We start from the raw sequence: 24,685 nt of genomic DNA, 5'->3' as shown, positions 1-24,685 counted from the left end.
AGTTGCGACAGCTTGATAAATTGCTTCTAGTGATTGGAACTTTACATCTGTAAGTATTATACAGTGCAGATACTATTACTAAAGTCCAGTATAATGTCATACAAAGCAAAACAGGCACATGTTAATTTCATTTTTTTTAATTTTAATATTTTCTTGAGGTTAGTGATGCTGATAAGAGATACTTAATGAAAGCATGAAAGCCACCTGCTCAAACATTTGTACTTAAGTTTAGTGGTACAACAGGCAAAGCTCTCTGCAAAGGAGGTGTGTGGGGATTGCCCCCACAGAAAACGTCTGGGTTTAAAACCTATGATAATTTTATTACTTTTGGTCAGCACATTTTTTAAAAAAGTGTTTTGGGTTTCTTGCCACAGAAATAAGCAGTAAGCATAGAAAGAGCAAGCCAAACCCAACAATTTAAAAACAAGATGACTGCAGCTTTTTTAGGCACACGAATGTAAGAACAGCCATCTTCCTAAGCAGTGATATGGCATACAAGCAATGTGGAAAACATGGTTCGTAACCTTTACCAGTCAAACACAAGAAGAAAGAGAAACAGTTTAGAATAAAAAAGACTGAAGCAGTTTTGCTGACAAAGAGAACACGGGAAGAAGGACAATTCAGAGATTCTTAGTAACAAATGCTGCAGAATAAAGAGGAGCTTAAACGGGAGTGACACTATTCTAGCTATTTAACAGCAGTGAATACAGTACATGCATGTGGCACAATGCATATCATTTGATTCCATCTAAAGGAAATAAATGAATACACACTTGGCTGCTATCAAATAAGATCCAACTCCTGTCAACGGAATGAAATAAGCAATGTATGTGGTTATGGGGTGGGGAAGAGGGGTGGAGTTCCAGATGTGAGGCTCAAACTGCTGTCATCCAGCAGAAACACTTAATGCAAAACATCTGTATAAAGTTATTTATTTATTTCAGTTTGATGACTGGGGAAGTCCACTGGCTTTGAAAGGCCCATTTTCAGTGGAGGCCCGTGGAGATAAGCTCCATGACACAGTTACAGTAACAAGACAAATTACTATTCAAAAACATCAAAATATTATCAATAGCAAAGTTAGAACCATCATTTGGGGACATTGTTCAAAACAACAGACATATAGTACATGTTACAGTACAACTTAGTGAATTTAGCATAAGTCGATGTTAGAATAAACTATAGGTCTAGTGGTAGCGAAAATTTGTTCTATAGACAGAGTGAACATAGTATAGTATTTACAGAAAATATATTAGTAAAGTAGAGGATGCAAGGGATGAGCGGATTGTTAAGTGCGAATGATGAATTAAAAAGTGGGAACTCATGTGGGTGAAGAGCAGGGGCAAATCCACTTGGAGGATAGATATGAGTGAAGGAGGGATTTGAAGTTGGTGGGATTTGCAGTGTTTTGAAAGGAGGGGGAAGGAGTTCCAAAGTTTGGCTATGGAGTAAAATAACAGGAAGCGGCCATGGTGCCTAGAGGGTTTGTGAATTTGTAATAGGTTTTGGTTTTCTGACCAAAGTGGGCGATTTGGAATATAGGGGGATACGGTGGAAGAGAGAGCTGGACAGCTAGATGGTTTGAAGATGACTTTGTGAGCTATGGAGAGTTTTAGCAGGTTTAGGTAGTTTGGTAACTCAAGCCACTGAAGGAATTGAAGAGAGATGCAGTGATTGGATGAATATTTGGAGTTGGTGGCAAATTTGTTGATTTTATTGTAGCAGGATCCTAACTTGGATTGTAAACCGCGTTGGAGATCAGTGGGCAGGGGAGCACCATATGTGAGAGACGGGAGATGGTAGGAGGAGGCTAATGTCTTTCTGGTTGCTAGAGTAAGGAAGCGGTTATATCGATACAAGAGACCTAATTTCCGATGAGTTTTTTTAATAGTGGTATTTATATGGATGTCGAATTTTAGATGATCATCGATGATGACACCAAGGAGCTTTGTGTGAGATACGATTTCAATGGGGGTGTTGTTTTGGGTTAATATACTGAAGGAGGAATTATCAATGGTGGAAGTTCTGGAGGGAGTAAATACCATTAGTTTGGTTTTGGTCGCATTTAGGGCAAGGTGGTTGTTCTGCATCCAAGTTTCAGTTTTTGAAAAGGCTAATTGAGTTTTTAATAGTAAGTCAGAGGGGGTGTCAGCAGTACAGATGATGGTGGAGTCAACTGCATACTAAATTACAGAGGAATTTGGAATGGAGAGATGAAAGTTGTTAATGAAAATAGAAGGGGTCCTAGTACAGATCCTTGTGGTACACCAGTGTTTATTAAAATGGAGATAGGTAGGGCTATGCAGCATAAGTACAAAATTAATATCACTAAGTACGAGACACATTTTCTAATCAAACAGTGCCACAGTTATTTAATAGACTTCCCATGCTCAGTTTAAAATAAGGCAGAATGAATTTATGGATAACAGTAAATTAATTCACTTTAGGTACTGGATGCAATTGCCTTGCAGACAGCATAGAGAACTAATCAGTCTGCAGTGAACCCTTAATTCAGTGGTTGCCACAGTCCCCACACCTACTTCCATAACTACTTTCTGAATGAGACTATGAAGCTAATTAAATAAACACTCCAATGTTTTCATTGAGTATAATCATATACTAACTAGACAGATTATGATAAGTTAAATGCAAAACCCAGTCATAGTTGTGTATCCTGGACCTTTGCTAGACTGATTGATCCATTTATTTGTCTGGTTGGTGGTGACACCTAAATGAATGCTTGCTTCCACATAAGAGCACTGGAAGAACAGTTGGAGAAAAGCAACACAGTAGAAAGAAACAAAACCTTAAAACTGTATTCAGTAAAAAGCTTGCATGAAACTGGAATAAATATTTTATTTCTGTTTTGATTAATGAATGTGCTGTCCGAGTACAAACAAATTTTGATCTGGAGCCTGGGGAGAACATATAAAATATGATGAATTTCATAAATACACCAGGATTATGCATCAACAAGTACAGTGATAAGGCAGAATGTACAGCACCTAAAAATTCCATTCAACAACAACCACATTTCTGCAGAGATTACAGTCTGCTGCTTAATAAGGAACCTTCTCAAATCTATCTAATTGACTTGAAAGGTGAGATGCCAGATAATATCACACAATGGTATAAACTGCAGTAGAGTCACAAGTACAAGAAAGAAATTGCTTGGCTGCCTCCGTTACTTTGTCATTTTCGTCACTGTAGTGCGATCTCGGAGTTGGTATATTTAAGTAGGGGGTGTGTGGGGGCACAACCCCCCCCCCCACACTTTATGTAATGTTTTGAAGTTTTTATTTTATTTTATTTTTTTGTGGAACAGTGATTTTTGTTTCCCTGGGAAACAAATCGCTGTTCCGAGTGTTTGGGATTGTAAGCTTTTCTTACATGGGGTCGATAAATCAGCGTTCACTGATTTAATATAGATCCTGTAATAAAGAATTATACCAATAGTATGATTAAAACTTGGACATGACAACATTAAAAAAAAAGGAAAAAAGACTTAGACAAGATGGAAAACATCTGATATCAGAAGGGAGCAGAAGAGTGAGAAAAGTAACCAGAGAAAGACAATATCAGGAATTAAATTAGGTAAAGAATAAGACACTTACTTTCACTGCATCCACATAGCAAGTGAATGAAATACAAATGTTATGGGGCCTCATACTGTTTAAAAATGAACTTACTAGTATAGTCTGTATTATATTAGATATTTTGCAAACCGTGGTCACTGACCGCCTTTTCACATTTATATGACACTCTCAGATTTAGAGCTGAATAGGATATGTGCTTTTGAAAGTCATGCAGGTAGGTGCGTGCGTGAATGGGTGTGCCTTCTTTGAAAGTTGGGCGTCAGGCTGGCAACTCAGCTCTGTAAAAATCCACTGCCAATTATTAGTGGACCGGAGTTCCGCTGTGGCGACTCCTAACCGGGAAAAGCCGAAAGACATCTCTCAGCATATGTGCTTTTTATTTATTTAGATTTGTTTAGTGCACTGATCAATACTGACCAATTTCAGACTCAGCCTAGGTGAAATACAAAACATTTCATAAACAGAAAATACAGAACTGTAAGCAATAACAGAATAGTTCAGACACTGTAATGTACAATCAAGGAGAGTGCAATGTACAACATATACATTACTTTCTAAACTCGGTCGGTCTTCGGTGAATCATTTTTTTATGTTAAAAAAATAAAATTTCATATATCGTACAGCACTTTCTGTAATTAATAATGGGAGACATCAGAACTGTGGGATAAAGAATCTTAAGGATGGCCACTCCAACATAATTCAAATATGTCTCTGGTTGTAGTGAAACGTAACTCCAGATTTAGAGCACATTGCCCAAAGTTAATCATTTGAAGTCCAGTGTAGGTTATTTTTGAGGAGATGCACTATGCTTTAACAAAGTGTACTGTAGATCCCCTGACACAAGTAACTACTCTGATTTAATCACGTTGGTGTCCTTGATTTTATTAACCCTCAGGCTCCATTAAAAATGCCAGTGTCCCCCTGATTCCATTAATCCAGGTGGGGTCCCTAACTCACTGCTGCCAACTTTTAGGCTCCATTAAACATGCTAGTGATATGAATCCTTTGGGGGTTTTGACTTTATTTATATTGCTATCAACCCTCAGACTCAATTAAACATGCTAGTGGTCCCTGACTCTGCTACTTGTGCTGGGTTCCCTGATTTTATTGTATTACTGGCAACAATCAGATGCCATTCACCATTTTGGAGTCCCTAACATTATTCATACTGCTGGCAGTCCTGAGACTCCATTAAACCTGATGGTAACCCTTAATTTTATTCATACTGCTTACAGCCTGGAAATTCCATTATACTTGCTGGTGTTCCTGATTTCACTGGCCTTGCTGGTGCCCCAACATCTTACAACTAATTTTGTTTACTAGAGTATCTCAGTAGTAGAACAGCACATCATGTCAGAGCTAAACAGCTGGATATTGTGTTTTAAACCTCAAATGAGGCTATCATGCCTTCAAATAATCATTAGGCACAGGCACAAAAACATGCTGGGAGAAAGTCGGGACAAGTTTTATATTTAAAATGTATAAGAATCACCCACCGATGAGCATCTGCGTAATTGAACACAGTGATGCACCTAACATACTGAAAGCTGCATACCCTGCAGATGCTGTGGTGGGTGGTGGGTATGATGCTGAAAAAAAAAACAAAAAAACAAAAAGAAAATTACAAATAGGAAAAAGACATAGAGGATACAGGAGTCTACAACAAAAAATGAAGAAAACAGCATGAGAAACTTGTTCTAGTAACCAGCGTGCAAAGGGTTAATACACTCACCCAAGAAGGACCCCCTTTTGTAAGAATAATGTTAGAACTTTTGAAGCATTAGGCTGGCTGTGGTTGGCCTCTCTGGTGCTGAGTGACAGATATGCTAATCGCTTTCATGCAAAATACCCCTCAGTGGTCTGAAGGGTAATGATGCCATTGGTGAAAATTGTTCTACAAGGCAGAAGAAGGCAGAGCTCTATCAGAAAGGTTTGCCATGTGTGAAACAGCAATCAAAATTTCAAAGCAGTACGAGAGAAAACATAACTTCTGCAGTGCTGATCCTAGGAAGAACTCTTACCTAAGTAAGTATACTTCTTCACTTTGGAAATTTTATCTCAGAAAGTACAGGTTAAATAACTTTAGATGCAAAAAACAAACTTTCCACATTCTACTCTGCTGATCAGAAGAAAAGCTTGAGGGAAATCTGGGTCAAATTACCAGAATTAGAAGTACAGCTTTGTAAATGGTATTATCAGCCTGAAAATCTAACATTCTGTGTGACATGAGTAAGAAAAAACATGCATATATATTTACAGAGTGAATTAGTTTGCTTGTGTGATGTCTGGAACTGTGTGGCATTTTCATTTTATAATCTTTGAAGATGTTACGTTTAGGCAGAAAGACTGATAAAATGTGAAGAACTACAAGAGATGTTAGTGAGGTACGTTCCTTACACTTTCCACACTATACAAAGTTGTAGACTTTTGTCAAAAGACTGGGATTTGATGCTGTGTGGGAACCCTTGCTTTAGCTGTGTCTGAAATAGCAAACTTGCTGCGGGTAGAAGAATGTAGGCAATGCAGCTGTACTGTTTTTTTGGATCAAATAATGGCAGTCATCCTTCCAAAAAGAAAGGAATGTTTTGCTTAATGACTTGGCCTAAGGTTAGTGACTGAGAATACATTACAGTTGCAACTGGATAAGATGAGATTGTGCTTGTTTGTCCTGATGGGGAATGCACCTGTGTTTCTTATAGTGTTTATGAAGCAGGATGTATAACCAGGCAGCATCATGTTACACCAAATGTGCAGCATTCAGCGAAGATGTGAAAAAAATATATTTATTTATTGACATCTGATCACCAGTTTTACAAAACATTTAAGAACAATAATTTTGCAGTCTGTAAAAATAGTACAAAAACAAATACAGTTTAAACAATTATACCAAATTAGACTTAATATGAAAACATTGGTCAAGAATAGATACAAGTTATATGAAAATGTTTTAATACTTAGAAAAAATTTAGCCAGTTTATAGAGAAATTAAAGTTAAGTTAATATAATACAAACAGGAATTGCAATAAGAAGTAAGAGAAAAGCAGGCTTATGGTATATTTACAGAGAAAGCTGGGGGGGGGGGTGGCATATTGATAGAAGTAAGGAAGTGAGTGAAGAAGTAAGGTATGAACAGATATTTGTTCACATTTAAATTCTTGAACATCCACAAAGTAGCTGGTTGGGGTGCATGAAGAGAGTGCAGGACTGATGCTGTGTAAAAAAAAAAAAAAGGCTGTCCTGTCCAGTGCTCATACTATGTTCAGATGTGTAAACATGTTAATTTACACTAACAGCAATATCAAAAATGCTTCACTATAAATAAAATCATGTGCATTAGCAACTGTAGATATGTTAAAGAAGGCAAGGTTATAAACCTCAGTTTTGTTGGCTGCTTAAAGAAAACGGGAGGGGCAGTTTCTAAAGACAGTGGCATTACTGATTGGTGGACTATTATGACAAATGATTTTACCAGTACTAGTAATGTTCACATTTCTGCATCTAACACAGATCATTTTGTTAGTGGATGGTGCTGTATTACTCAGTCCCATCCAGACTGGTGATTATTCTACGCTTCCTTTGAACTCCATAGCAGGATTTGTTTATATGCTAGTGTTAAAAGTTTCAGTGTTAAGGAGTGCACCCACTTTTCAACGTGCCTGCCATGCTATATCTGCTTTGCCATGGCACAGTATAGCATATGTCTCAAGTGTTATTGTCTTTGCTTTTAAACTTTGCCCTCTCCCTCATAAACTTTGTCACTTTGTGACAAAATAGTGAAGATTAAAGTCATTACATAATTGACTGCGGTGGTGGTGCTGCGGTAGCGCTGTCGCCTCACAGTAAGACGTTGTCCCATTCGATTCTCAGCTAGGGTGTCTTCTGTCTGGAGACATGCGTGAATGGGCGTACCTTCGTTGAAGGTTGTGCGTCAGGGCTGGCGACTCGGCACGTAAAAATCTACTGCCAATCATTAGCGGACTGGAGTTCCACTGTGGCGACCCCTAACCAGGAAAAAGCCGAAAGACACAACAACAACAAATTTATTACATAATTCAATGAATTTTAGTTTGTTCATCACCAAATGCATAGTAATACTAATAGTCTAACATTTTATTGACATTGTAAGTAAAACCCTTGTAATATTTTAGAAGTGTCCCTGATTTGGTGCCTTTGTTCCTGAGTACTGAGTATCTCTGGTTTGTTTCTGATTTTGGAGAAAAAAGCTTGAGCGCTATGCAGTATGCTGACAACAGAACAGTAAACTAAGTTTGCTTTGCTTAATTACACACACACAACACACACACACACACACACAAGGCATACTTGATGCAGATCTCTTTAGCACAGTTCTGTGAAGCTTTAAACTCAGGTCAGCTGTTTTAAACCTTAAAATGAACATCCACCCTGTCTAGTGGAAAGGAAATTGCTGTCCTGCAAGAAGTTGCTTATCCAACACATGACAGAGGCTATTTCAGTGTTGCAAAAGCAAGACCCCCTTCTTTTTTAGTTAAGTGATTGTACAGAAAAAGAAAGAAAGAAGACAATTAAAAAAAAGGAAAATAAGTAGCTACCTGATGTCATAGAAGAAACATGGTCTAATTCTACATGAATAAATCAGGTTCACAAGTTTGGACTGGTTAACTGAGAATTAGAAGAAAAGTTCAGATTACTAAAATAAAATTGATAAGAAAGAAAATAAGGCCATGATTTATTAATTTATTCATTTGAAATTTGAATGAGGTGAATTGGTCCGGGGGTGGGGTGGGGCCCTTCAGCCAAGATAAGCTATTACATATGTTACTAATTATACTAGACATAATTATGGCAAATAGAATAGCATAGTCAAGCAAAACGTAGTCCAGCAGTGCAATGATCACATTTTTTGGACAACATTTAGATGAAATACAACATAGTGAAATAGGAGAGCATTTCTCTTGTGGGAGTTACATACTAAGAATCACTGCTGTCTTGATATTTGAGGAAGTTGCTAGTACTACACAGGAAACACAGCGTAGCTTGTGAAGGCAGTCTAGTATATCAGGGTACAGTTTCCCTATCCCCCTCTTTCCCATCAATGCCATATTCTCCCCAACAAGTGAGATTTTTTGATGGATACCATTATGAACAAAACCATTGGGATGGTGTGTGTGTGTGTGTGTGTGTGTGTGTGTGTGTGTGTGTGTGTGTGCGTGTGCGTGTGCGTGTGCGTGTGTGTGTGTGTGTGTGTGTGTGTGTGTGTGTGTGTGTGTGTGTGTGTGTGTGTGTGTGTGTGTGTGTGTGTGTCTGTGTCTGTGTGTGTGTGTGGAAAGGGGGTCCACAGCTATAGTGATAATGAGGTAAATTGACTGATACACTACTAGAGAACAGGCTTAGACAAAATTCAGTCTGATTTCAGCACTTGTAGTCAGTGATGATCAGTTCAGCATGAATGAAGGGCTAGTATAAAGAAATGTCATCAACTGAGAAAGGTTTTGATTTTACCTCTAGATTCTGGAGCAGTTTACTCTTGGGGCAAAGTACTGCAACACATTCATAAGCATTTACAACGGATGAGACTTGTTAATGTGGTCTGCCCTAGGAAATAATTGTTTTAGAAGTTGGGCCTTTGAGTAGCTTTTTTTCAAGTCTAAATGTCTTGGGACTGAATCACAGGTACTTTATTTAATTTTATGAGAAAAGAAAGCTTGTATTTATTTATCTGTGTTACCAGAATCAGTAACACAGCTTTGTAATTGGTATTATGAGCCTGAAAATCTAGCATTCTGTGTGACATAATTAAGAAAAAACATACATGTATATTTAGATTGATTTAACATGCTTGTGTGATGTCTGATACTATAGGGTATTTTCACTTTAAAATCTTTATTTGAAAATGATAAGAATCAGGTCATCTGCAAATGATTTGGCACCCACTTCCCCATGAACATGCTGTGCACTGCTGGAAAAAGGTGGCCCCCTTCCATCCACGCTCAGACCCAGTGATGAGCGGTAGTCCTCACCGATCTTGAGGTTGGCTATCCCTGGCCAACCACTGATCCACAGCACTGTGGTATCATTAGGTTTAGGTGGAATTCTGACTTAAAAGTGTTCAGTCATAATCCTATAGATGGTAGGTGTGCATCATTGGCTCCTCAGCTAAGCACATATAGCAAATGTCTGAACCTGCCATTCCGCTCATACTGAGCAGGATTAGTACTGCAACAACACATCATCAGTAGGGTAAAACTAACCTGTCTCATGATAGTCTAAACCAGCTCACGTTCCCTATTAGTGGGTGAACAATCCAATGCTTGGTGAATTCTGCTTCACAGTGAAAGCAAGAGCCGACATTGACGGATCAAAAAGTTATGTTGCTATGAATGCTAGGCTGTCACAAGCTAGTTATACCTGTGGTAATTTTTCATATCGCCTACTTAGAGGCAATCTCTGCTTGACTTATAAAGCCATGTCTGACCCAGCTCTGTTAGAAATGCTAGATCTAAAGGAATCCCAATCCCTCTGCACCACACACTCCAGAGACCTCAACCTCATTACCACAATCAACAGAACATGCTGGAGGGACAGGTTCATAACCCAGAGACTGACCATGCTATGAATAGATTTCCCATACATGTCAAGAGAGAGCACCTCACTGGCCCACTTCAAGAGAAATCTTGATGAGTGGATGAAAAATAGAAAACTCACCCCAGGGATCACTCCAGTGGCTTTACCCAACAGAGGCACTGGGAACTAAGGTCGGGTGGCACGATGCCAGGGTAATCCTATGGGCTAGGCTTGTAAAGACTCCAGGGCCATTAGCCTAGTACACACCTATGAGCCTATACATCTCCTGCTTAAAACCAAAAAAGACATAAGGATTGTGAGGCCCCGCTTTCATGGTATGTATTCATAGTGAAAATCAAGATCAAGCAAGCTTGTCCTTCTGCTCCACTGGAGGTTCCTGTCCTCCCTGAGCTTGCCTTAGGACTGGTCTAAAGATGATTTTCAGCCATGGCCCAGGCCAAGAGGCAGTAATAACTTTTCAAAACAGCATTTGCAAACAAATAACCTTCTGAGTTAATCTTTAAATCAGTGTTTACCTTCAGGATACAGTATAACCAACATTTACAGTACAATAATTACCATAACTGCAGTTTTACTTGAATGTTAATTATATAAATCACTGCATTCTGTACAAGGATACTACCACTAATAGTTCAATAATTACTCTAGTTGTGTTTGAAGATGAACGTTATGTATAAAAATCACTACATTGTATAAAATGATACTACCACTATTTATTTGCATATTTACACTGGTTGCAACTTTCTCAGTGTATCATCAGCCCATTGCACATCCCCTCGCAGGCATTTTGCTGGGTGCATGTGGGGAGTAGGGCTAAATAGTAAAAAGCCTCGAACCATCCCTGATGACTGTCTAAAAGATGACCCCTCCTGATAAACTCTCATCCAAGAGATGGAGAACAAATGGGCTGATTGAACGTGATGGGCCTGATGAGTGACAGACAGTGAAGCAAAAAGTTAAAACAAAAAATCACACTTATGTTTGCTGCTGTGGTGAGCTTTCAAAAGGGAGTTAGTTTATTAGCTTTTTGTATCTTGTCTGCTAGACTATTCCATGTCACAGGGGTAGTTTTGTAGAAGGTTGTTATTGCTGGAATGCTATATATAGGGGTCTTTGTAACTGCAGGGTATCTTGACTTCTTAGGTTATACTGTGGACGTCTGACTAGTGTTTTTTTTAAAGGTGAACAGCTTCCATTTAATAGATTGTCTATACGAGAATTTAGTATGAAATGTGCTCTTGCCTCAACTGATAACCCTTCGGTTTTCTTTATGGTATCACATTAATGTTCCTTCTTCTATGATAAATGTGAATATTTTCCTTTCATGTGATTGATATATTTTCTTGGTAATTTAGGCAGATTAATGTTAGACTGCTTTTCAAGACATGTAAAAGCATTTTAGGCTATTAATGCACAGGCGTCAGTAGTAAGCAGATATGACATTCTATAGGATGCTTTTTGTCACTTCAGATCTTTGTCAACCTGTTGTTCTGCATGTCAACCAAAGGATAACATGTTGTGAATATAGTGGCCAAATACCTTTATAGTTGAACTTATTGTATGGATATTCATTCTAGATCTTTAATGTTTAGATGCTGAACTTACATATCTGTTCTAAGTTCTTAATAAGAAAGCAGACATTTGGGTATTAGCAGTTAAATCATTAGAAGCAATCTCATTAGCTTGTCAGGAAGTATAGTTGCCTGTGGTGCAGAAGGCTGTGGGTTCTGTTCCTTTCCCAGGTTGTTTCATTCATTTCTTTTCCTTGCTAATACAGATTTGGTTAGTTAAAGAATACAGTTCTGTTAATGTACTGTTTCTGGAATGGAATCCAAACTGTTTTGCTATGAATAGCTCATACTTTTGAATCTATTCTAATATTTGCTTCTTGGTTAGTTTTCCCTTAATTATAACTATAGGGCAGGAGTTGGCAGCCGGCCCATAGTCAGTGATTGCTGTAAGAGTAACTACTTTGGGAAAAGGCAGTATCAATGAGCATCTAAAATGGAGTGGAATGGATCTGATAGTGACAGCAAGAGTGAATGTATATGCTTCAATGGATGGCTTATAATGACACTGCCTTTCTTACTCCTTTGAGGTGTACTGTGTGAAAGTCTGGGTTATAATGGTAGTCTATTTTATCTAATAGTTTCCTGAAAGTCTACTTTTTTGGAAACTGTTTTAATATAGAAGTAGGCGTAGGAAATGTATTTGTACAGGGGAATTTGTGGGTTGAACAGAAAAATGTTCTTAAACAATTTTGTTGAAGTGGGGGAGGAGAGGATATGTTGTCTCTCAGTTCATTAATATTTTTATGATGGCCTTTACATTGGTAGTATGTTTTTGAAATTCATTATTAGTACTTATGTTTCTAACGACCTGCTAGAACTTTTTTGGTTCCTGGAGTGGATTTGCTTGCAGAGGGCATAGTCAGTTCACTTTTTCTTTATTATGTTGTATTCTGGTTTATTTTCATATTCTCTGGAAGTGTTCATTTTTACCTATTTAACATGAATTTAAGTTGCAACATGAACTCACATACATTAATAAAAATGTTGTAAAGTAAACATATGCTTTTTTTTATTCACTTCAGCATTACATAAATTATTTCCCCTTACACCTTACTGTTCCTCCTGAGCAGGAAGTGCGTATGCATATTGTATCCACAAAAATTCAATTTATTTCTAAGAAATTTGCCCCTTCGTTTTCTAAAAATCCCATCTGCAGCTCTTTTATCTCCATTACAATATCCAAAACTTCATTTACAGTTGGTTTAGATTTTGATTTCTGTTTTCTAGTAACTGATTTTTTTTGGTCTTAAATAACATTAAACTTAGTAAGGCCTTACTATATCTAGGCAATTCAGATCTTGCATATCAAGCTCAAAACATCATTTCCTTAGTTACTGGTATTTGTTCACCCAGCATTTCTATCAAGGTACCCTGTTGGATTTTTTTAAAATCTGCCAACTTGTAACAGTCTCAGAAAAAAAACATGTTTTTATTTTTTTCTTTTTCTTCATCACATCTCCAACATTAGCTATCTGTCCGAAGAAAGATCATCTGAAGTCTACTTGTGGAATAAAGATATCTATGTCAACACTTCCATGCAAAAACCTAAGCCTTCTGGACTTTGTTATGTTCTTGGGAGCCTTTCAGGTTTTTCTCTTTGTTCCTTTGTAATTTCCATTTCTGTTCTCTTTTCCCAATCTCTTCTGACTTCCTCTGACTGATTCTTATAGATATCATGGAATACTTGTCTTACTAATTATCCTCTTTTTAATGGTGTCTTATGTTTTAGAGTCAAATCCAAACTCTACCAGACCTGGTCTTTCACTAGCACTCCATCATCATTTTCTCTTTGTATATACTCTGCAATCAGTGACTGATAGTGAAGGCATTTTCTAACCTAAAGTTTGAATTCTTGCTTAGCTTCATCCCACTCCATTACACTTCCCTCTCAATTTATTTGCAACCAATACCTTGGTACCTTTACTAATTTTATCTAGCAAACTCCATCCCTTCTTGTCTATTTTAGTCCATTCTTTTATTTTTGTTATTAATATCATTTATCTAGTTAAGCTACACTTTGTCTTTTGTTTTAACTTGTATTTTAGGTTGCTTATTAACCACATTTTTTTGCTGCACACTTGCTGTTTTTATAGAGTGATTAGCTTATTATATATAGGCATTAGCATATTATGGATGATTGAGAGTGTTGTTGTTGGATCTTGACAATTGTATACCTGCTCACAGTTTATGAATTGTAGCTCTATTTCCCATAGAGATTCACTAGCTTTGGGAACAGTATGGATTAGTATGAGTTTGGGGGATAGTTTTCCCATTTCAAGTTTCCAGGTAGTTAGAACTGGAAAACTGTGACTCACTAAGGGGAGGAAAAACTTGTAAGGATGATAATTTATCAGATATGTCTGTGATAACTGTGTCTAGGATTGTACTTAGGATCATAGGAGGTTACTAGGCTAATGACCATAGGGCCCTTACAAGCCTAGCCAAGTTTTACCCTTCTTTCTGTGATCAGCATTTGTCACCCCTGTCCAAGAGAGACATAGGTGTAACCCCTGGGGTGAATTTACAGTTATCCATCCAATCATCCAGATTGTGTTTGAAGCGGGCCATTGAGGCGTCTACTTGACATGAAGCAGGAGTCTGTTCCAATGGTGTGGTAACCTCTGGGAGACAAATCTGTGCCTCCAGCAGGTTCTATTAATGTTACATACCAGGTTAAGCCCTTTAAAGTGTGTAACCCATGTACCATTTGACTTATGGATATGCAGCATTTCCAATAAAGCAGGGTCAAAGATTACCTTATATGCAAGACAGAGATCACCTCTGAGTAGTCTATATGAAACAGAATAAAGTGACAGTGGTTTCGGATGATCCTCATAGGGCAGATGCTGAAGACTTGAATTTTCCTTGTGAGGAACCTTTGTGGTCTCTCCAATTGCTGCAGGTGCTTAGAAAGGTACATATCAAAAGTGACATTGTATTCAGTTATTGGCCTGATGAGGGAAGAGTACAGGGAGTTTATAACTTCAATTTTTCCTGGAGACAATGCTATTACTTAAGAGATGACCACTACAGATTGCTCTTCTTACCACTGTGGAGACATGGTGATCAAAGGTAAGGTTGCTGTCAACCTGTGTGCCCAGGTCTCTCACCACTAGGGTGTTGTTATTTATGTGGTAGTTAGCAGGAACATCGCTCTTACTGAAAGGGATTTTAATATATATATTTTTTGCATTGAGTTTAAGGCCATGACTATAGCACCAATCATTAGTTTGTGTAAGACCCTCTTGTAGGATGCTAACATCATTTGGAAAGTCTATGACCATTCCCAGTTTGCAATCATCAGCAAACGTTGTCAGCCTCAGACCTTTAGTTTTAGCTTGTACTTCGAAGAAATAGATTCCAAACAGTAGCGGTCCCAGGACTGAACCCTGTGGAACACCACTGGTAACTGGGCTGCTGTTGGAGGTGGATTCCCCTATTTTGACTATATGGGTTCTATCAGTGAGCCAGTTAGCAACCCATCTAATGATATATGGGTTGATACCTAGCTGGGTGAGTTTGTCAATTATGCCTGAGTGAGGGATAGTGTCAAAAGCCTTGGCTAAGTCTAGGTAGGATGTAGCACAGATTTCCCCTCATCGAGGGCCTTTGTGACTGTCTCGAAGTCCACCAGGTTTAACAGGCATGATCTCCCTTTGATAAATCCAAACTAAGTAGTCAAGTGTTTGGAGATTACCAATATCTTTGTTGATAAGGTCCATGATGATTCTCTCCATGACCTTGCAGGTAAGGCTAGTCAGGCTAACAGGTCTGTAGTTCCTGGGGTCAGTGGAACTACCACCTTTGTGCAAGGGGATAACAGTGGCCTTTTTCCATTCAGCTGAGATAAAGCCACTTAGTACTTAGACTATGACTGAAAAGAGTACCCAAAGGCATTGCTAATTATTGTTTGAGCCCATGTAGGATGCAGCCTGGGATGTTATCTGGTCCCATGGATGCTGTGTTTCTGACCTTAGAGAGGGTTTTCACAACCTTCTCTTTAGAGATAGAAGGCAGAGGACAGGTAGTAAGGATGTCTTGAGGTAAGTGTGGTGGGAACAGGGGAGTGAAGTTTTCACAGATCTTGTTGGCTAACAGGTTAGCAATGTCCACAGGCTTGGTATCATTAGCTAAACGTTTGGCACAAGTCTGGGGCTTTCCTTTTAGGTTACGGATGGAACTAAACAATGCCTTATGATTGTCCTTAGTTGAGGAAGCTAATTTGAATTCGTAGTTAGCTTCGGAGGAGTTTACATGAAGTCTTGTTCGCTTGTTAAGCTGAGAAGGGAGTGTTTCCAGTTTAGGGCTCACTCCCTCTTACTGTTAGACAGCAATTTCTTCCTCTTATTGTAAAGCCTGTTAATGGCAGTTGTCCACCAGACACATTTGCTCTTCCTTGAGGAGCTTGTTTTGGTCCTATCAGGTACGGCTGAGTCAATGTAGTTTTCAGGTGTTTGTATAAACCATTTGTGTAGAACTCAGCAGAGTTGCCAGTTCTATCTGAGAGAGGAGGGCAGTGAAGCTATTTATTCCATCCTGTAAGAGGTTATAATCTGCTTTGGAGAAGTTTTTTAGTTTAGTTGGTGCTGGGGGGGGGGGTCGGGTGTGCTAGTTACTTTGAATAAGACTGATTTATGATTGTATCTCACCAGAAAAGACCTCACAGTGGAGGTACTACATTGGTCCACCATGTTGGTAAACACCAGATCCAGGATGCTGGCACCCCTTGTGGGGGTGTCAACTAGCTGGTCCAGAGTTAATGAAGTCGAGGAACATTTGAGCAAGTCAGTTTGCACATGACTAACTTCCCCAGTCAATGGATGGGTAGTTAAAGTCGCCCAAAACCACTGTGTTCGGATGTACCTTGATAGACTTAAGTAGATCCAAACAGGCAGAGTGGGTGTCCTGATTCATGGAAGGAGTCCTGTAGCTCGCAATGACCTGAATAGGTGTCCTACCAACAGTTAATTGCACCTGCAGTATCTCCAGGGAATCATGCTGTCTAACCAATCTTGAGGTGTATTTATCTTTAATGAATATTGATACACCACCTCCTTTGGTTTTCATACCTTCAGTTTGTGGTCTGAATGTGTAGAAGGAGGTGTAGCCCGATATGGCTGGGATGCTGTCCACAGCCTTGAACCAGGTCTCCATGATTGCACAAATGCCTATGTCTTCCAAGGTGAGGACTGCTTCCAGTGAATGGAGTTTCATGTTAAGACTCCTAGCCATACCCTGAGTCTGGTACCTTCTCCCACAAGTTATGTCAAGTTTCCTGCTACAGCCTTGTTTAGTCATTGTGCTATCTAATTTTTTTCAATCGACATTTGGGTCTTTACCAGTTATCAATCTATGTCATTTGGTTTTGGAGAGTATAGTGTTTGGGGTCTCTTGTGTTAGGTCTGTGGAAGATGGGGAAGGATATATAGTATGGCAATGAATAGCTCTGTATTGCAACCATAATTATTGTCCCTATGGATTATTATGACAGGTGGCATTTCCACTGGCAATTAGTTTAAGGTTGAGAAGTGTACTACTGGCAATTAGTTTAGGACTGAGAAGTGTCTATCAAGATGTGATGCTCATCAGTAACACTGAGAAACATCCAGCTGTCTGCCTATAGTCAGGATTCAGTTAAAGATATTAGTCTGTGGTTATAGGTAGGTAGCCACGCTTCCAGTTGTGCCCATTTTTGTTTAGGCCTGCTGTATTTTTATAGATGCTAAGGGTAGTCTTTCATTTTTGCTGCTTATTTGTAAACATTTATGAGGAGACTGGGGGTTTGTGTCATTGTTTGCACTGTGAAGAGTAGAGAGTGGACCTGGATTTAATTGTATATCTCCTGACTGTCGTATCAGTAGGACTATGTAAATATGAGTAACTTTGTGGGTACATTTTAAGACCAACTACTAGGCATTGTTTCCACAGTTACTTTGTAATAGCAATATAGCTCCATCAGTTGGGGACAGGAATGTATTTTATCTGAAATTTTCACCATATGTGTATATTCATGAAACCACTGGGGTTTGTCTTAGTGGTTGTATTTTGTTTTATTCTTTGTTTTAGTTTTGGGGAATATATAAGCCAGTGGGGCATACTCAGCTCATTTAGAATATAAACTGATAAAAGTATGTGACAAAGCAATTTAAATGTATTACTAGTGTAGAGAGACAACGTAGAATGGTTAAAAGGAATGTGGCAGTGAAAAGTATTGTTGTAGACTGGAGAAAGTGTATAATGGCTAGCATTGTAGTGGTAGAAAAGTACTGGTGTGGAGGGGAGGGGGGTTTATGAAACCTAAATATATAGTAATGGAGGGGAAGGGAATCAGTGGAATGCAGTATCTTTGGTAGCTCAGTTAGGTAATGAGGGTACTTACTCAGGTAGAAGTTTATCTGGTTGCATATATAGTAAGGAATTGGTTGAATGAGACAGGGTGTGGCTTGAAGCTATAAAGGAGATGATGGGGGGGGGGACTAACAAAGCTCAGAAGAGCACAGAGCCTCCATGCAGAGCAGAGTTATCCTGAACCTATGCTGTGACTACTCCACAGGAAGCAATCTGTGGTGCTGAAGGTCAGTATAGGAAGAGGTCTGAGTCCAGTGCTGAAGTCTGTAAACTTTGGTTTGATGTTTTACTGTTACCCACAAGTTATTTTGTACAAAATGATTTCATAGCTGGTATGGTCCTTACTGTAATATTTAGAGAGGAATGCCTGAGCAGCAGTAGCCTGTTTATTTGCTAATGGGGTGTGAGTGTGTGTATCTTTGTAAGATGCCTTGACTGTACTGTTAGGTAACGAGTCTGGGGGAATGTGAGCCAGTCACCAGTAGATAAAACACCATAAAATGGCATTTCACTATTCTAAGTAAGTGCTGGCAGAGAAACTCTTTCAAGACCCCTAATGTCTTCTTGGATGGGGGAGGGGGCAAGAGTATTGCCATTTATAGGGCAAGTTTAGAAATCCAAGAAATACTTCATTTACCCCAGAGTGGCAGTTACTTTATAACCTGCAGTACAACCATGTCGGACCCTATCTTTTTCCGTTGATTGTGCTTTCAGTCTGTCATATCTGATAAAGATGTTGACAAAAGTCCATGTGGCAACTTCCAAAATATACCATACAGAAACATTCCTAAATTTGCTGCTGATGTTGCTGCTGCCCTACTGGAATAAGGCTTAATAGTGCCCAGCAGTTTGTACAATGAGGCAGCCACTCTGACTTTTTTTAATGTTATGTTTCCGAGTGGCCTTTCTTTTACTTTCATGAAGGAAACAGAAAGTTGGTTTTGGTATAATGTTTCAGTTGTCTGTGAGCAAGTGTAGAACATATTCCCCTTCATTCTAGTAGTCAAAAACACTAAAGGCAGAGGCGTGTCCATATTCATTAAGGATATCCACACCTCCAGGGTAGTTGCTCAGCATAATGCATCCAAGATTATCCATGTGCAACTAACTCTGGGCAATACCGCAATCCAAATTGCAGCTTGCTACAGATCCCCCACCATGCCCCAGGATTCCCACTCCTCATTTCTTGATACACTGAAAAACATTAGGGTAACCTAACACCGTAATAATGGGTGATTTCAACTACCCCAACATTAACTGGGAAAACTACTCATGTACCAACTCTTGTGCTCAACGTTTTCTGGAGTTCATAAATTTCAGTGCCTTGGATCAACTTATCCACACCCCCACTAGGGGCAGCAATATCCCAGACCTGGTTATTACCAACATGGGCAATCGGTGCTCCACACCAGAGGTCAGTTCCTCGTTGGTCAGATCCGACCACAAGCTAATCACCCTAGACATCCACATCCCACCCCCCATTTGGGAAACCACAGTAAAAAATTTATCCAAAGCCAACTTCACGCTTCTTAAGACAGAAGTGGCAAACTTCACGACACCCATGCTGATGGACAATAGAGGTATGACTGCTGAATCCTACACAAATGCACTTTATAAGCACTTACATGAGTGCATGGATTGTGCAATCCCTAACAGAACCAAGATGCTATCCTCCAAAAAATGGAAGCCAATGAAACCCTGCCATAAATAAACTCTACAACAGAAGAAAGAAACTGTTGCAAAAAAGAGTAAAATCCCATGATTGGAGGAACTCCCTGGTCAGCCTCAGTAAGAAGCTGAGATCTCTCATAAAATCCTCCAAAGCTAGTTACGAAAACAAAATCGCCACTGACACTAAAGACAACTACAAAGCATTCTATAACTATGTCAAGAATCTCAATGGCAAAACTCAGATCTGCTCTGAGTTACAGCACAATGGCACTAAATATACAGAACCAACTGATATTGTCAACATCCTGGCAGATAGGTTCAGTGCTAACTTTACCCATCTTTCACCCCCTAAAGGGCCCATCTCTATACTGAAAGAATGCAAAGTTCCTGTAATCACGGCTGCACAGGTAAAAAATACACTCTCCAAAGCCAAGAACACAGCATCCATGGGAAATGACAACATCAAAGGCTGTGTTCTACATGAACTACAGAACAAACTGGCACCCCACCCAAGTACCATGTTCAATCATAGACTCACCTCAGGCTATGTGTCCACTGAAAGGCGCACAGCAATGGTTATCCCACTCCACAAAGGGGGAGCCACCACGGACCCCGGAAACTACCGCCCCATTAGCCTGATGAGCCTGGTCTGTAAGGCTATGGAACATATCATCATGGAACTTATAAACAATGACATTTGTAATCTCCAAACTTTGGACCCCAGAGAGTTCGGGTTTGTAAAAGGCAGATCATATCTCCTAAACCTGATCGACTTCTTTGAAGTGGTTTATCAGAAGCCAGTAGAGAGAGTCTCTTTTTCTCCTTCTCCCTCTACTGCCTTCATTAGTTATCAGTGAAGGACTAGGTGGCACAGTGGATAGCATTGTCACCTCACAGCAAGAGGTTCCCATGTTCAATTCTCAGCTGGAGTTCCTTCTGTATGGACTCTGCATGTCCTCTCTGCATTTGCATGCATTTTCTCTGTGTGCTCCGGTTTCCTCCTGCATTCCAAAGCCATACAGTAGGTGAACTGGACACTAAATTGGCCATAGCTATGAGTGTATGTGTAAGTGTGTGGTACGAAAGAACTGCTGTGGAAGGGCTAGCCTCCCAGTGGTGTAAACCTTTGCTCTAGATGATTGCCACTGTTGAAGTGACACCCCGACCCCTTTTGTAAAAATGGGAAAAAGGGGGTGTGGATGGAAATGGTGGTGTAGAAACCACTGGGGTACCGGTAGTAGATCTGAGAATGGGAGAAATCTCTTATTTTATTTGTTTTTTTTTTTCCTGTTATTACACTTTCCTGGAGGATAATTTTAACAGACTCAGATGAAATTACTAATGAAAATGCTATCAGCTGGTAGTAGATCTGAGAGTGGAAGAAATCTCTTATTTTGTGTGTTTTTTTCCTGTTATCACACTTTCCTGGAGGATAATTTTAACAGACTCATATGAAAGTGCTATCAGCTGGTAGTAGATCTGAGAGGGGAAGAAATCTCTTATTTTGTGTGTTTTTTTCCTGTTATCACACTTTCCTGGAGGATAATTTTAACAGACTCAGATGAAATTACTAATGAAAATGCTATCGGCTAGTAGTAGATCTGAGAGTGGGAGAAATCTCTTATTTTATGTTTTTTTTCCTGTTATCACACTTTCCTGGAGGATAATTTTAATAGACTCAGATGAAATTACTAATGAAAATGCTATTTTTGTTTTCCGAAAGTACAGTACCAAGGTTGGTGGTTTCTCTGGGGGTAATTTATATCCTTGTTTTTGGGAACCATCACTGAAGATGTATCATCCTTCGTGAAATCTGCAGAGGACTTGCACTTTTTGCCTGAAACTTGAATTGCCTCACTGTGTCTCTTAACTTTTTAAGGTTTTTCAACCTTTGTAGACATTTATTCTCTTCTTGCTCACTTTTTATCTTTCTCTTTCTCTGTATCTCCTTCTTTCTTTCCATCATCAACAGTTTTGTGTATATGCTACCCTTTTTCATTCTGGAGTGCTTTTCTAAATATTTTAAACACTTATCTGCCAAACTTTCAATTAACATCTTAGTCTATATGGGTTTAATTAATGTAGTCCGGTGCCAAACAAAATAAACATTTATTTGGAGCAATTTGTCTTCCATAAGCACACTTATTTATCAGTCTGGGGGCACAGCCATAACCTTGGTTCATAAGGTGAAGCTTTGGAGTTGATGCTTATGTAAAAGAATTTACCACTGTCTTTAGAGCTGACTTTTGTTGATGTGTTTTAGAAACTAGACAATGAAAGCTAATTCTAACAAAAACTGAGTAACCAGCAGTTCTCATATGGTAAGAACTGAAAAAGAGGTAGACCAACATCTGTTGTGCGAGATGCTCATGCCACCTGCATAAACACATGTGTAGATATGAGACCAGTGTAGGTCCTCCAAAGAAAGTGGAATAACTAAAAATGCATCTGGTACCTGGAAAAACAGAAGGCAGATAACTACATGTTATACTTTAGTGTTATAGTGATTTTGTCCCATAGAAGATCTTGGGTCAGGATTCTAAAATGTACTGTAATGTACATTTCTTGAAGTAATTTGCATGTTAAATTGTAAAGTAATTCAGTATAATATGCAGAGATATTTTAAATGAGAGGGGGATTCCTAGTGACTGCTGTTTATGCCAGCAGTATTAATGCAAGAAAGTACTTTTTCTTTGCAATAATGTATCTGTGATTTATATCATAACAAAATAAAGGCTGCATACAAGCAACATAATTTTATAATACTAGGTTGCTGGGTGGAAATGATCATATTACATGTGTATTAAAATATAATAATTTTCTCTGTTTTTATGCAGGTAGAAGTATAGACTGATGTTATTTGTGCTGCAAGTAAGGATATTTTTCCTAAAGACACATGCTAGAAAATGGAGAACATGAAAATGGCATGTGTGTGTGTGTGTGTGTGTGTGTGTGTGTGTGTGTGTGTGTGTGTGTGTCGGGAGGGGGGAGGTTAGTGACAGGTAAGTAACACTTCAGTGTCAAATGTGCAGTGTTCACTTCCACAGAGGAGAATACATTTAACTACTCCAATCAGTGGCACAAGTAGCATGCTCTTCTTTGCAGAAGGTTGTGGGTTCTATTCCCAGACCATGCAGATGGAGTGCTAGCACTGCACTGCAGCATAAGGGGGAGGAGTTGCTGTACTTCTTACCATACTGTCCTTCAGAAGACAAGACAGGGCAATAAATTAAAAATGAGACACAGGCATTCCTACTTATCTATTAAAGAGAGAGGAATTTAAGGAATGGGTAGTGAGAAATAATATGAGTTATTAAGGAAGATAGAAAATTCTTCAGGAGGGATAGCTAGGATGTGGGAATAAAAAGAAAATCAAGTTTAATAATACGGTAGAAGTAATAAAGCGATATGGAAAGAAGTAACAGGAATTACTTAAAAGCATTGTCAATTTATTGTAGGAGGAGGAGAATCATGTAGAGCAAGAGCAACTGCTGAGTGGTAAAGGGAAAATAAGGGAGGATCTGAATAAGTACAAAAATTCTTAGTGCAATGACTTGGGCAATATGAAGTAGAAAGGGTTTTTGATAGACTTTGGGAGCCTATGAAAAAAATTCTATGTATATTTGTATAGGAAACCAAAAAAGGCAGGAATGGAAGTATTTATGGAAGAGTTAACTATGCCAAAGTTAGAGGAAGATGAGGCTCAAGAATTAATAGCTAAGAAAGGAAGGGATGAGGTAAAAATGGTGATGTATAATCAATCAACAGGAAAGTTTCCAGGAACACATGGTATTCCTGTGGAAGTTTGGAAGTTAGGAGGAAAGAAATTGGTAAAAGATCTGGAAGGCTTTGTTCAACAATAATTTAAAATGGACAACAGTGCCATTGTCTTGGAAGAAAGCAGTGATGGCTATATTACTCAAAGTGGATAAAGACCTTTCATACCCAGTTTCATATACAGCAACTTCAATTTTAATTATTCATGATTGTAAAATGTCTATACTAGCTCAAAGAATGACAAAAGTGTTGCCAAAAAGTGACAAATATGGATCAGTGTAATTTTGTGATGAGGGCAAACATTTGTCAATATTATAGGTTCATAGGTAGGTACTAGGCTATCGGCCCTGGGGCCTATATAAGCCTAGCCAAAAACGTTCCCTGGCTTTCGCCACCCAGTAAAGTTATTTTCCTGTGCCCCTGTCTAGCAGAGCCACAGAAGTGATCCCCGGGGTGAATTTCCTATTTCCCATCCAATTGTCGAGATTTTTCTTAAAGAGGGCTAATGAGGAGCTTTGCTTGACATGAATGGGTAGTCTGTTCCAGAGCATGGGAAGTCTCTGGGACAGGAATCTATCCCTCCAGCATGTTCTATTTATTATGGTGGCAAGGTTTAGGTCCCTGAAGCATGTGGCTCGGAGGGATTGAGGTTTCTTTAAGTGTAGCATGTCCAACAGATCTGGGTTTGACATGACTTTGTATGTTAGGCAGAGGTAGCCTCTGAGTAGGCGATAAGCGACGGAGTAGAGCTACTTTGTCCCTATTGCCCAGGTGGGGCCTTTATTGCAATGTGAGTGCAGTCTATGGACTGAGTACCTCAAGGAAATGGACTAAGTCATAAAAATCCCACATGGTAATGTCTATCTCCCTTGTGGTTTGTAGAAATCACATATGCTCCCCCACAAACTGTAACATGGCAGAGAGGAACTAGTGAAGCTATCCTAAGACAGATGCCTGAAATATACTCACTATATCCTTCAATGGTTGCTGAGAGATCCCTGTATTCTTCAAGTCACACAAGTCTTGGTATCCACAGGGATGGGTACTCCACACATTCTGCAGACCTGCATATGAGGTAAACACATCACAAAAAATTCCTCCATGGTGACTCTATCCACACAGTACCAGTCCGCAATTTCAGTGTCATGGAAGGCATTA

The 24,685-nt window shown here is 39.1% G+C and overlaps 1 protein-coding gene across 1 annotated transcript in view; it reads left to right on the top strand.

Annotated features, from left to right (window-relative positions):
* Nucleotides 1-5,524: 5,524 nt before the first annotated feature.
* LOC122787342 overlaps nucleotides 5,525-24,685 on the top strand; it is a 320,413-nt gene continuing 301,252 nt past the window's right edge. Inside the window, exon 1 of the mRNA XM_044053993.1 lies at nucleotides 5,525-5,621. The gene's annotated coding sequence lies outside the window, so the exon portion shown is untranslated. The remainder of the gene's footprint in view (nucleotides 5,622-24,685) is intronic.

This window comes from Protopterus annectens, chromosome 13.part0 (assembly GCF_019279795.1).
Source record: "Protopterus annectens isolate FY-2018-M chromosome 13.part0, PAN1.0, whole genome shotgun sequence".
Taxonomy (NCBI): Eukaryota; Metazoa; Chordata; order Ceratodontiformes; family Protopteridae; genus Protopterus; species Protopterus annectens.
This window is presented reverse-complemented; position numbering and strand designations above follow the sequence as displayed.